This window comes from Eucyclogobius newberryi, unplaced genomic scaffold (assembly GCF_026437365.1).
Source record: "Eucyclogobius newberryi isolate DKJ021-1_F unplaced genomic scaffold, fEucNew1.0.hap1 SCAF_1, whole genome shotgun sequence".
Taxonomy (NCBI): Eukaryota; Metazoa; Chordata; class Actinopteri; order Gobiiformes; family Gobiidae; genus Eucyclogobius; species Eucyclogobius newberryi.
Genome location: NW_027315723.1, coordinates 13,097,241 through 13,109,408, shown reverse-complemented (window position 1 = coordinate 13,109,408; position 12,168 = coordinate 13,097,241).

Genomic DNA, 12,168 nt, shown 5'->3' with positions numbered 1-12,168 from the left:
ACGATGATATAAGTTGCCATACTAACATGTGTTCTACGTTTGGTAAAATAAAACAAAAAACAAAACAAAATACGATTGTTATATTTTGAAGGGGTGCAGGCGGAAATCAGTGGTGAGTTGAGTTGAGGCGTGTAATTCACGTTTAAGAGGATTATGTGCTGCTGTCCATTTGTTGGTTGGAACACTTGTCTTTATTAGATCGATTGCTCTCTAGTCAACATTGTTACACGGGCTCCTGGGTGTGGGTGCGCTGTGGTCAAATAAGGCTATTGTGGTGAACAATTTGGATTTAGCGTTGTGGGAATCTGTATAAGCCCAGGGTACTGTCCCAGGACAAGGCAGGTGATTCTCCCAGCTGGCAATTTACTGTTGTCTGAGAAATATATACTATCAAAGTAACCAGACAAGGTTTAGGGGGAATGGCCGCGTATTTGCCCTTTTTCGTGTTTTTATGATCACATCACTGAAGGGCAACTTGATTTAGGTCAGTCACACCCGACGTGTTCATGTTTAAGAGACGGTTACTACTGGCAACCAGGACCAGTTGACTCTCAAAGATTCCCATACACTGTAGAGGCTAGAAAAAATATGTGGGTGGGTGTTGATAAAAATATATAGGTTTTATGAAAATATAATTGCCATGTTGCCCACATGCAGCCATGCATTTAGGTTTTCTTCCACAGGTTTTGCAAATATTTTGAATTGACACCACTGACTGCTGTATCCCTATATATACATTTATTAACTCTGTTAATGGCTGTAAAGAAGGATACAAGATATTTGGTCTGTACACGTCTAAACAGCACCTTCTGCTGGTTGTGTTTCTTACAACATGAGCGTCTTAATACTCTAAATTGAAGACAACTGAAATTAAGTTAAGTCAAGCTTTGCTGTCTTTGAATTTGTCTTGTGCTCAAAGTGCTGCAAGTCACATTCATGGATGTATTATATTATCGGTCACATTCCACACAACAACCGCGCGCGTGCAGTCGGCACAATTTCAATTGAAAAACATATGGCCATGCCATATAATAACATTATTGCACGACCCCAATAAAAAAAAAAAAATATTGTATTCTTTTGTAAATGCCAGCAAATTAATTCATAAAACAGAAAACAAATAATTCTATAATTTGGATCTGAACAGTCACTGCTGTGTCTTTGAATTCTCGAGTGTGATTGGTTTGCGAATTTAGAACTAGCACGAGGACGGAAGAAGCTAACAGGTGAGAGGAAATTTAATAAAATGCTATAAAAATGGATATAAATTATAGTGTCAAGTTTCAAAACGTACATTTATGAGATGTTTTCAAACGCAAATTGGTTGTACAACATGCATATTTTTTAAAAATGAGAGACAAAATCCTAAATAAATTGCTAATCTTTACTGCTAGGCTAAATGAAGCTACTAAGCTAAGTCAAAAATAGGTTGTGTGAATGCTAGTGTGTTTACTGGGCAACGGTTTAGTAATTTATCCCAATTTAATTCGTGAAGTTTGGGGGTGATATGTCTGCAACTCTTAAACTGTTCAAACAAAAAGGTAAGTCTAATAAAATAACTATGTAGCTGATATAAAATACACAGGATTAGTCCCATTATAGTCAGAATTATACCTTAAATCCAAATCCGAAGTGTAGTTTAAATAATTTAAAGTTTAAATTATTTAAAGTACACTTCGGATTTGGATGTGGAGTAAATGTCCTCCAGGTGGCAGCAGATACTTACTTATTTCAGACATCGATGAAATGACTACAACTGAAGCTTTTTCTACTATCGATGAAAGGGTTTAGCTAAAATATTGTAGTTTTGACTTAACTTGTCACCTTGTTCCTTATAGTTGCTGGTAAAGTAATATTTAAAAACTAGGATACCATATAAGAATTCAGTCTACTAATCTGTAAATTATATAAGCTAAAATCAACAACAATGGCAACTCATGTCTGTTTTTGTTAAGACAGAAAAAACAATGTAAAAAATATAATACAAAGGTTGAATTTGGAATCCTCATTTCAAGGGAGTAGCACTCATTTCTCATGTTTTCAGCTCTGATGGGCCACAATAGATGATGTATGTCTTATTGTTGCTTTGCTGGAAGAGGCTGGGTTGTTTTTGCCAGCATGGACCAGTGCCAGATATCTAAATATGGTCAAAACACACACAAGCTAGTTCTACCTATTGTTCTGTGCTTGTTCAGACTTTTGAATTTTTTTTATTAAATTGTATTAGAAGAATACATTTTACATGTTTGTCAAAATGTGTAAATGCAATTTTTCTGTCAAACATTGTGATTATGATTAGATTTGCGATTCAAATTTTAAGTCTTGGATTCAGTTCAAAGTGCACATTTTAAACCCGTCCAGGAGCATTAACACACATAAGAAGACTGAAATATAAAGTGATGTTCAGAAACATCTAAACTTCTGGGTTAACAGGTTTTAGACACAATAACAAGGAATGGAAATAACTGCTGTTTTACTCTTTGCAATCTACTAATTACAACAATTGAAATTGCGATTTTGCTTCAATTGCCATATATCTTGCAGCTGCTGTTGTCATGATACTTAAAGGTTGAATGGACCATTTTTTTGGCCCAAATCTCATCTCAGAGTCTCATTTCCTCGTGGTGTGGACTGCCGATTAGTCCTGCCACGTATCAATCATAAAACGCACCTACTGCTCACCTGCAGCCGCGTGCGCCTCGTCCCCTTGAGAGCAGCACGTTTCCGTGTGCCTAAGCGCATTGATCTATCATAATATAGTTTCCTCAGTGTACAGGACAAAATTAAGACAGTTCGAGCTGACTCAGAAGAAGACGGAAATCAACAGGAGACGAGAGATGCAATACGATCTGTCGCGCTAATAAACAAACGCACGTATGTGTTGTATCAGTCCGCACGGGGGAGTGCGCATGCGCACTTCCGCCTGAGTTCTCAAATCGCCGAAAAATCGTCCATTACACCTTTAAATTTCAAACTCATTTTCGATACTTAGGAATATACTCGATTCTCAATACTGATTTCTATATCACACTATAAATAATTTTAGACAGAAGACTTTTTATTGTCTTTCTAGTTTGGATTAAGGTCAAATAATTCTAAAACTGTCATGTATTGTGCTGTAAATAGTTTTTTTTTTAGTATTGCTACTCAAATGATTAACTGGTTTTGATACTAAATCTTATATAGATAAGTATCTGATTTTCGATACTTTTGACAACCCTTCCTGCAGCCCGAGTATAATAGATTTATTTTTATACTTGGATAAGAAGCAGATATCCGTTGTCGTCTATCATGCAACAATAATTTTACATACGGTACTTAATTCATGATTTTATATTATTGCTTAAAAATTGTGGTTGCCTGTATATGCTTTGTCATATTGCCCACCCATACAGAGTTAAAGGTGCACTCTGTAACTTTTCAGATGAAGAGGTCCGCCACTTGCTTGTTTCCATTGAGATATTTTTGCTTTGTCTGGAATGTTCAAAAGTATACTCTATCCCCATGGAGACAAAAACTTCATGCAGTTGATGCCGTTTCCTCACTAAAAACGCTGATAATTGAAAAACGCTAGATAGATAATTTTAATGCTATACTGTGGAACATTCTTGGTAAAGTAAGACAAGCAAGTGCCCTCCACCAGAAGGTGATTTACTCTACAGTGTGTACCTTTTAATATAACCATTATAAGCATGAAAATAAGTACAAATTAGTTAAATATAATTTTTTTCATACTTAAATAATCTTATATGTCTTTTTTAACAACTTGCTACTGTAATAACTGCGAGCGAAGGAACTGTCTATTGACTCTAGTAACAACCCCATCTCTTCTTTTAATAATTTAGCTGTTCCTGTTATGAAAAAGACTCAAAGCAAGTCCAAAATTGTTGCAGCAGCTAAATCTCAGTGGAGTTGGATTTTAAAGCAACAAGCCTTGGCAGTCAAAAACTGTGTAAATAAGACGGTTTTAGGAACACATCTCTATTAATTTAAACTGTCTTTTTATTTTCCCTTCTACTCTTTCACTGAGCCACAAATGATTCGCTTCCAACGCAAACTAAAGACTGGAGCTTTCATCACTACAGGGTTATACAAGTCGACAAGAGTTTGGATGTGGTCACAGGAAAATATTAGGCAAAGGGAAAAATACTTAGTAAATAATACAATATTCAACATGGCAGTTTCTACTAAAGTCTGTGGTGTTTTCATTTTAAACTGGAATCACGCTGGAGTCAAAAGTAGGTCAATGGTCAATAGGATATATGGCGAACATATAACATAATTAAACCTTTATTTATGCCACAAAAGGACAAGATCACAAGTACTTATTCAATATTAAATGTTTTTGAGCAATTGTGACAATATATATATTGTTCTTATTTATTTACATTGTTTATCTATTGTTTATCTAAAAATGTCTTAATTTAACTAATTAAAACTAATTAAAAATAAATGGGAAGCTGAATGTTTTGTAAGGAGAATTAAATAAAACATGTTTCAACAGTTCTATTTCTGTGAATAGATGTTCCTTGCATGTACACATAAAGTGTTTTTTTAATGCATAAGAAGAATTGATACAAATTGATACAAGTTGTAAACTTAAGTAAATTTTCAGTGCATAAAAAGCACAAGGCCTATACAAAATGTAGCAGCAGCACAAAGGGACAGCTATTTCTCTGCCATTAGGGAATAGTGTCTGTGTGCGGCAGGTGAAGGGTTAATCACCAAACACTGAAGAGGTCAGAGGTGTGCGCTGTCGGGACCATGTGATCATGAGAGGTAATGGGGGGCGGACTTAAACGCAGGGGAACATCGGGGAAGATTTATCCGCTATGCTGTGACACAGGGACAAATTGTGCTGAAAGGTGAAGGCTGCTCACATACAGTCCAGTCCAGATGACAAATAGCCTGTGTGCGCACCAAGAAAGGGAAATAGAATTCACTTATCACTGGTCTTGTATTGCTTCTGCCTATTGCTAACTTGTAGCTACGGTAGAAATAAGACTATATTGCAATTTTGGCTTCTATATTCTTAAATCAGGCATCATTTCTGAATGTATTGGCCTGTGTAAGGAAAACTCATGCACACACTACACATTTTGTCTATGTTATGAGTTCACATGTCTTCATTAAAGAAATGGGGAAAGATAAGAAAGAGCTACTGTTTGAAAATAGTCCTGGATATCCTAGGTTATGTTCAGATTTAGACGTTAAGTGACTAAACAAATCCAAATTAGTTATACTCTGTGTAGAAATAGACTTCAGGACTACTGCAATTTATTGTCTTATTCTTAAAACAAACTTTCTCTAAATCTACCAGCCTGTGTCAGTTAAATTCCTTTGCACTCTTCCCCTTGTATTCACTGTATGTGTTAACAGACCATCGCAATGTAAAAGCGACCAGCTCAAAAAATACTGGTTTAGACTTGATTTGGATTGATTGTGGTATAGTAATGATACATCTATGTAGTATTGGTCTTGGGTTATGTTATTTTCTTTTTAGGGCTAGTTTAAACCTGTTTATAGTCACAGAGATCCTGTGCAAAAATGAGACACTATCATGAAATGTATTTTTGAAATCTTTAATGGTCGTTTTCCAAATCTACAGGCTAGTGTTAGTTAAAGTCCTTTGCACATTTTGCGCAGCCTTTGTATCTATATTGTGAGCATACAAACTATCATAAGTAAAGAAGCAAGGTACAAAATATAGATGTGATTTACAAACCAATCTTTGGTTAAACCTGGGATGGATCCTGGTTTGGTCTTGATTTAGTCCAGGTCTCATTCACGTTTCTTTATGGCGTAAATCCTTAAACCTTGTAGTCCTTACTCAGACCCAATGTAGTTCCCTGGTTCGGTCATAGCAGAAGACCTGTTATAATCATCGGGAAAAACTGGATGTAGGTTGTTATAAATGTCTCAAAAACACTGTACAATTTAAAAACAAATTTTATTGCAAAGCTGTATCTTCAACACTCACTCACTTTTCTCTCTCCCTCTCCCTCTGCGTCTCCCTGCAGCCTCTATGCTCCATATTACACCAGTAGATAAGGCAACACAAGGGCCCAGGACTGACACAGACCCCAAATTAATTTACAAGAAGCCGGAGCCATTTTTGCGCTGATAGAACAGTCTTTATACAATATACGCTGGGACAGAGAGGTACCTCAGGGAAGAGCACTGGTTCCGCTATCTTTGTAATTATTGGAGCAGACTTGGATCCTGTCTTTTTCAGGTTACTGTTCAGTAAATGAATGTACACAACCAATCCTAGTTTCTATGGTTCAAGCAATAAAGAAATCAAAGTTTTGTCCATTGTTTTAAAATCTTCTCAATACATAACTGTTGATGTTGGGCCTCTTGCAGTGGTAAAGATGATATGGTCAAAAATGGTAGTCCTAATTACTGATCTTCTTGTTGAATTGTAAATACTCTTTTCAATTGACAACCAAAGCTTTGGGCTAGCTTCAAATTGGAACTGAATCATTTAGCCAAAAATGATTATTGCAATTTTTACTGCATTAAAATTAAGCAAATTTTCATTTTATATTTTTTCACCAGGGCTGCCTAGTTGGCCTGAAATTGCTATTCTAATTTTCTTTTTTACTTCATCGTAATGTTTTATTTATTATTAAGCCCATTTTCACAGCATAACATATCTATGTGTTCAGGGCTCAGATTAAGGATTTTCACTTGTATAGCGGTGCAGCTAAACAATCCGTTAATTTTTCAAAATTTTTATAGCAATTTCATAATTGCATAGCAAAACACGAAAGTGACTAACAATCAATATTTTCAATTGATACAACACGATCATTTATTTAAATGTATTTGTAAACGTTCTATTAAAGAAAACTCTTAACAAATTAACTTTTAAACACTTTTAAACATTTTTTCTTTAAACAAAACTTGCAAATTAAATTAATTGTTGAACAAATTAATCAACACAAAGTCAGATTTACAACCTTATTTACAAGTTTCTTCCATATCATCATCAATCAGATGACTATTTGCAGGAGTCCCATTTACATATTAATTGTCATCACACTCAAAAAAAATATGTATGGAAAAATAAAGGTTGCTGTTGCGTCCATCATGGTGTATTTTATGTGTTATTCAAATTGTACCGCTCTATTTGACGTTCCATTCCATTTTTCGTTTTTCTACTTGATGACGGTCCCTAAGTACTCTCGTCTCGGCCCCGGCTACACATTTGATGACGGTCCCTAAGCACTTGCCTCAGCTCCGTCTGCACATTCGGATCTGCTGCGCCCAAAATACGCATCTGATTGTTAAAAACGAGGTTGTGTCACTTGGCAGTGTAAATATGAGTATTTTGGCATGTGAATGATCTGCAAAGACCTTTGCGTTTAGGAGCTATTGACCTTGGAAGTCTGAATCTGTGACGCTAACTTTACAGCACGTGACTGCACCCACTTTCAGACTCTGATCTGAGACAGCAGCGGGACTCGTCACGTCAACACAGCGTCCTACATGTGTCAGGCCGTTATTGACAATCGATTGACGAGTAATCAGTACTTTTAGGCGCTTTGGTTTTACAATTGAACACACATTTTTGTATTGCAAAAGCTGCGATACGAACACACTTTTTTCTGACGAATGCATCGCATTTGAGAGAAATTGCGTCGCATTTTGCGATGCGATACCGCTTATTCTGAACCCTGGTGTTTTTTTCCAGTGCCGGGGTCACAATCAGCCAAATAGGCTTTGTGACTGCCTTGGTCTGAGCACAAGCTGACTTTACATAATGAATGAGAGTGCCTCTCCTTTCTCTATGTGCTATGTGTCTCCTATCCGCAGTCAGAACCGTTCAACTTTTCATTTGGCCACCGCTTCATTGTGGATCACCATGGCACGGGCTCACACTGCTGGAATCACACTTCACGTGGAATAAGGAAGCAATAGAAACGCACAAGCAACAGTATCATGGGGTTCAGTCATGTGACTTATTTGTTGCTGCTGCCATTTTGATTGACCGCATGCTGTTGCTAGGGATGCGTACCGCTACGACGGACCAGATCTGGACTTGTAAAAACGTTTCGGTTCAGGTCCAAAAAAAAGGAAACCCCGGTGATTCGGTTCTGGACTCATATAAAATATAGCACTGACATACTATATCCTTTTTGTTCTAGAATCTGAACCATCTTAAACCTTCCATTGTTCGCGAAATTCACGCTGGAAAAGACGTTAACACTGCCATGCGCCGCCGTCAATAGCGCACACGGACCCTAATTAGTGACGCACGCGTCTTCCGGGCATAAACTGAAGCCGGCGAAATAAGTTTAAAGATGCGAGAGACGGGAGCGCCTCGTACGTGTCGAGCTGCGCAGAACCGTGTGTCCACATGTGAACATTGAAGTTTTAAGCTGTGGCCGCCGCGTGCGAAGTTGTGATCGTTAATGTGCTGCGTGCATCGCGTGTTAAAGGGGCGGGGTCAGCGTGGTCTTGTCTGGGTCTTTGCTCTGGGTGTAAATATGAATGAAATAACTTACCGTAAGTGTTATGTTGTGGAGTGATGTATTTGGTATTAAGTAAATACCAAGTCAAAGTAATGCTTAATTGCTGCATTCATTAATTAATTGGAGTTTATATTTTGTAATAGTATTTTGTATTTGTATTCTACAGTTGTTAAATATGGTCTGGTGTTTAATACTGCTAATATGATGTATTATTTTGATGTGTTGTGTAAAATATTTTCATATTCTACTTTTGCTACTGCTAAGTTGATTGCTTTATAGTGATTCAAGTTGACTTTCATGCTAGTTTTTGTAACTCTGTTATTTTACACTGTGACTTAATTATTTACACTGGTGTATTGTCTGTTTGAAGGTTTTTACCTGACTTTTGATGCCAATGGATCTGCAACATTAAAGAGTGGAAATGTGTCTAAAGGCAAAACATTGTATCAGATGAAACAGCTGCTTTGACCCTTGACCCAGACTGACCCTGTCAACAATACTCAACATGCTCTTGTTGTTGAGTTGAGTCTTGAGTTGTTCCTCAAGTAATGTGTGTTAACTGTTAAGCTATAGTTTAGCTGCTAGCTAGTAACTTGTGATTTGTAAGTTGTAACTTCTGTTAAAAAACAGTGAATAAAGCAGACAAGTTGAGTTTATTTCAATCTGCAGTTAAGCCTTGTGTTTGATAGTCGTCCTTGTTCTGTCTTCAACTTAATTTAGCCAGTAGCTTGTGTTACGCTGTTATAACATTATGCAAATATGGCATGGTTTAGGTCCGGACCTAATGAGTCCGGACCTGAACCTAAACCTCTGGATTCGAATCCGGACTTGAACCTGAACGCGGGTTTAGGTATGCATCCCTAGCTGTTGCCTATTTCTGCAGTTAGATAGTCATGAAAACAGTACATAACATTGAAAAGTGTTGGTACTTCAAGAAAACAGACGCTATGGGCTTTGATCCTCATCTACAACACTTATAAGCAGCTACGCTTCCTCGTCTACAAGCCAACTGCGCACCGGACAAGCCCTCAAAGCTTTCAAGAGCACAGACTTTATGTGCGGTTGAGTGACTGTCTGATTCTAAAACAAAACAAAACACTGGGACAGTTGGAAATTAGGCCTGCTAAAACTGTCTGCAAGTAGACTAGCATAGCCACACAATAATATAACTAGCATTAGCCAGCTGTTAACTCCCTGAAACAAACAGCTCAGCGCTCAGACTGGAGTGTTTTCAGTAAGTCCATTGCTCCCTCCTGATGAGAGTAATTCATTTCTGGTGACAAACGGGTCTTCTGGGACGTTACAGAAGAGTAATCCTTTGTTTTGTTGAAACAGCACACAGTGAGCATGTGGCTTTCATCCTCATGGCAGTTGCAACGAGTGTGATGTCACTTCGGACCCATAAAGAGGCCTATATCGCTGAAGACCAACTAATTTGACTTGAACAGAAAGGGAAGAGTGAAAGAGCGCACTGGGTCCCACTAACGTTCATGGAATAAGGGTGGGGCAGAAGAAAGCAATATAAATGCATGCACCATCCATTTGCCAAATACTCAAAGGGCCAAAGCAGAGACATAAGCTGAAGGAGTTTTGCTATTTAGAAAAGAGCAGGAGGAGCAAAATAGCGCAGCAGAACGAGGGTCAGTGCGAGATCTCAGGCTGATATCGTTCAGTGAGGCTTCAATGAAAGTCTAAATCCTTTGCGTGGCAGCAAAGTAGATAGATATTTTCGCTACATCATCTCAACCAAAACCACATCAACCACACAGAGAAAAGTGCAGCACAAACATGCAGAGCGTAAAACAAAGAAGCTGCAAACAGCAGACAGAGGCAGCACTCACAGGGCCGCACAGGCGGAGCTGCTCTATTCACCTCCAAAGCACGAGTGGCCTCTGAAAGGGCCAATACATAATTCCGCTTTGTAATATTGCAGTGTAATCACAAATGCAATTAATTGTCCAGCCCTACTCTAAATAAATGGCGTGTTTTTGTTCACATAGGGAAACTTGTCTTCTGGGTTTGACCTATCCTGCCGCTTTGGCAACCTGTCAGCAGCAGTGGGCCATTGGACCTTCTGCAGATCTTCATCTTCTATTCTTAAGGTACAATGTTAAAGAATGCACTTAAATGTGTGTATTTCTCGTGCCCATTTGTCCAAACGGTACAGAATACATAAAAGTGTATACATACATATATACATATTCATCCAGTTAGTACTTTCCTCATGTTCGTTAAAAGAAAAAATAATTGCCACCTCCAATTATAACAGGACTGCCATTTTCCAACTGAATCAAACTGATGTAGAAAGATCTCCACATAATTCAAATAAGCCTCATTGAGTGTCTGCATGATGTCACGCAGGCACTATATGTTCTTGTATTTCACATATTTTTTATTATTATATCTTATCTTATCTTATATTTTCCATGATTTTCCATTTAGCCAGTTTCTTTTCTTTTACAGAATTTGCAAGAATTTGCAAAAGTATTAGTACTCCATTTAGCCAGTTTCAACTCCTTAACGCTTCAACCAATTTCAACATGTTATACCTCATTACGATCGCTTTCGCAGTAGTACGTGTGATATTTCTTTTGAAATTTAAACAACTTGTACTTTTTGCAGAATTTTCAAAAGCATTAGTACTTTTTCCCCATTTTAAATGAATTTGGGCATTATGAGTGTCTGCGGAATTCTTTAGGCTTTATTCTTTAGGCTTTAGGCTTTATTCTTTAGGCTTTATTCTTTAGAATTTTGTGACGGAGCCCAGTCGAGCGAGAGAGAGAGAGAGAGAGAGAGAGGGGGAGAGAGAGGGAGGGAGGGAGGGAGAGAGAGAGGGAGTGAGGGAGTGGGAGTGAGGGAGAGGGAGAGAGGGAGAGGGAGAGACGCAGACACTCCAGCAATGGCTTCAGCCATTGCCAGATTTTCTAGTATTAAGATTGATATTGGAACTCAAGTCATTAAACCAAATAGATTTAATTTGCAATAATATTGTGCAAAAATATCCCTATAGCTAAAATCTATAGCTCTGAAACACAGTGTCTAGTATGACACGGTATAGCTTACAGTTGGCTCTGCCTCCCACTCTGCTTTCAACACTTGCTGCATGATTCTCCACACTCCTATGACCTAACAGGCTTATTCCTCACAGTACAATCTAAAGCAATGTAAGTGGATTAGGCAAATCAGCTGTGCCCCTTTGATAATTCATTCATTATTAGCCACTGGCAGCACTTGGTGATGGACCAAAGCCGCTATACGGACTTCTTACTCATGGCTTTTTGGCGCTTGTGCAGCATGATCCCCAGACAAAAGCTGTAAATTGAGAAAATAATTTAAAGTCCTCTGGCTGTCATGATATTATGAGAAGAGGCAACATCTCATTTACATCTTATATAGACAGTAGAATGTGGTCATTTTTACACACATATTCATAAATATAAGGCATACATTTGGAGGTAGGGCATTAAAGTGGCAAATGGTTAGTTGTTTGGCCTCCAAGTACAGCTCAGTTACTGGGCCGTACATAGTCTAGGAGTGGATTCCCTTTCATGTAAGAGACAAAATGAAGTGATGGCAAGGTTTTAAGTTTTTATTTTTTATTTGGTATTTGAATTTTTCCTGTTCGGTGTGCTCAATTCAGGTAAACCTACAGTACTTTTGTCTCACCATTTTCCCTTGTGAAAATATT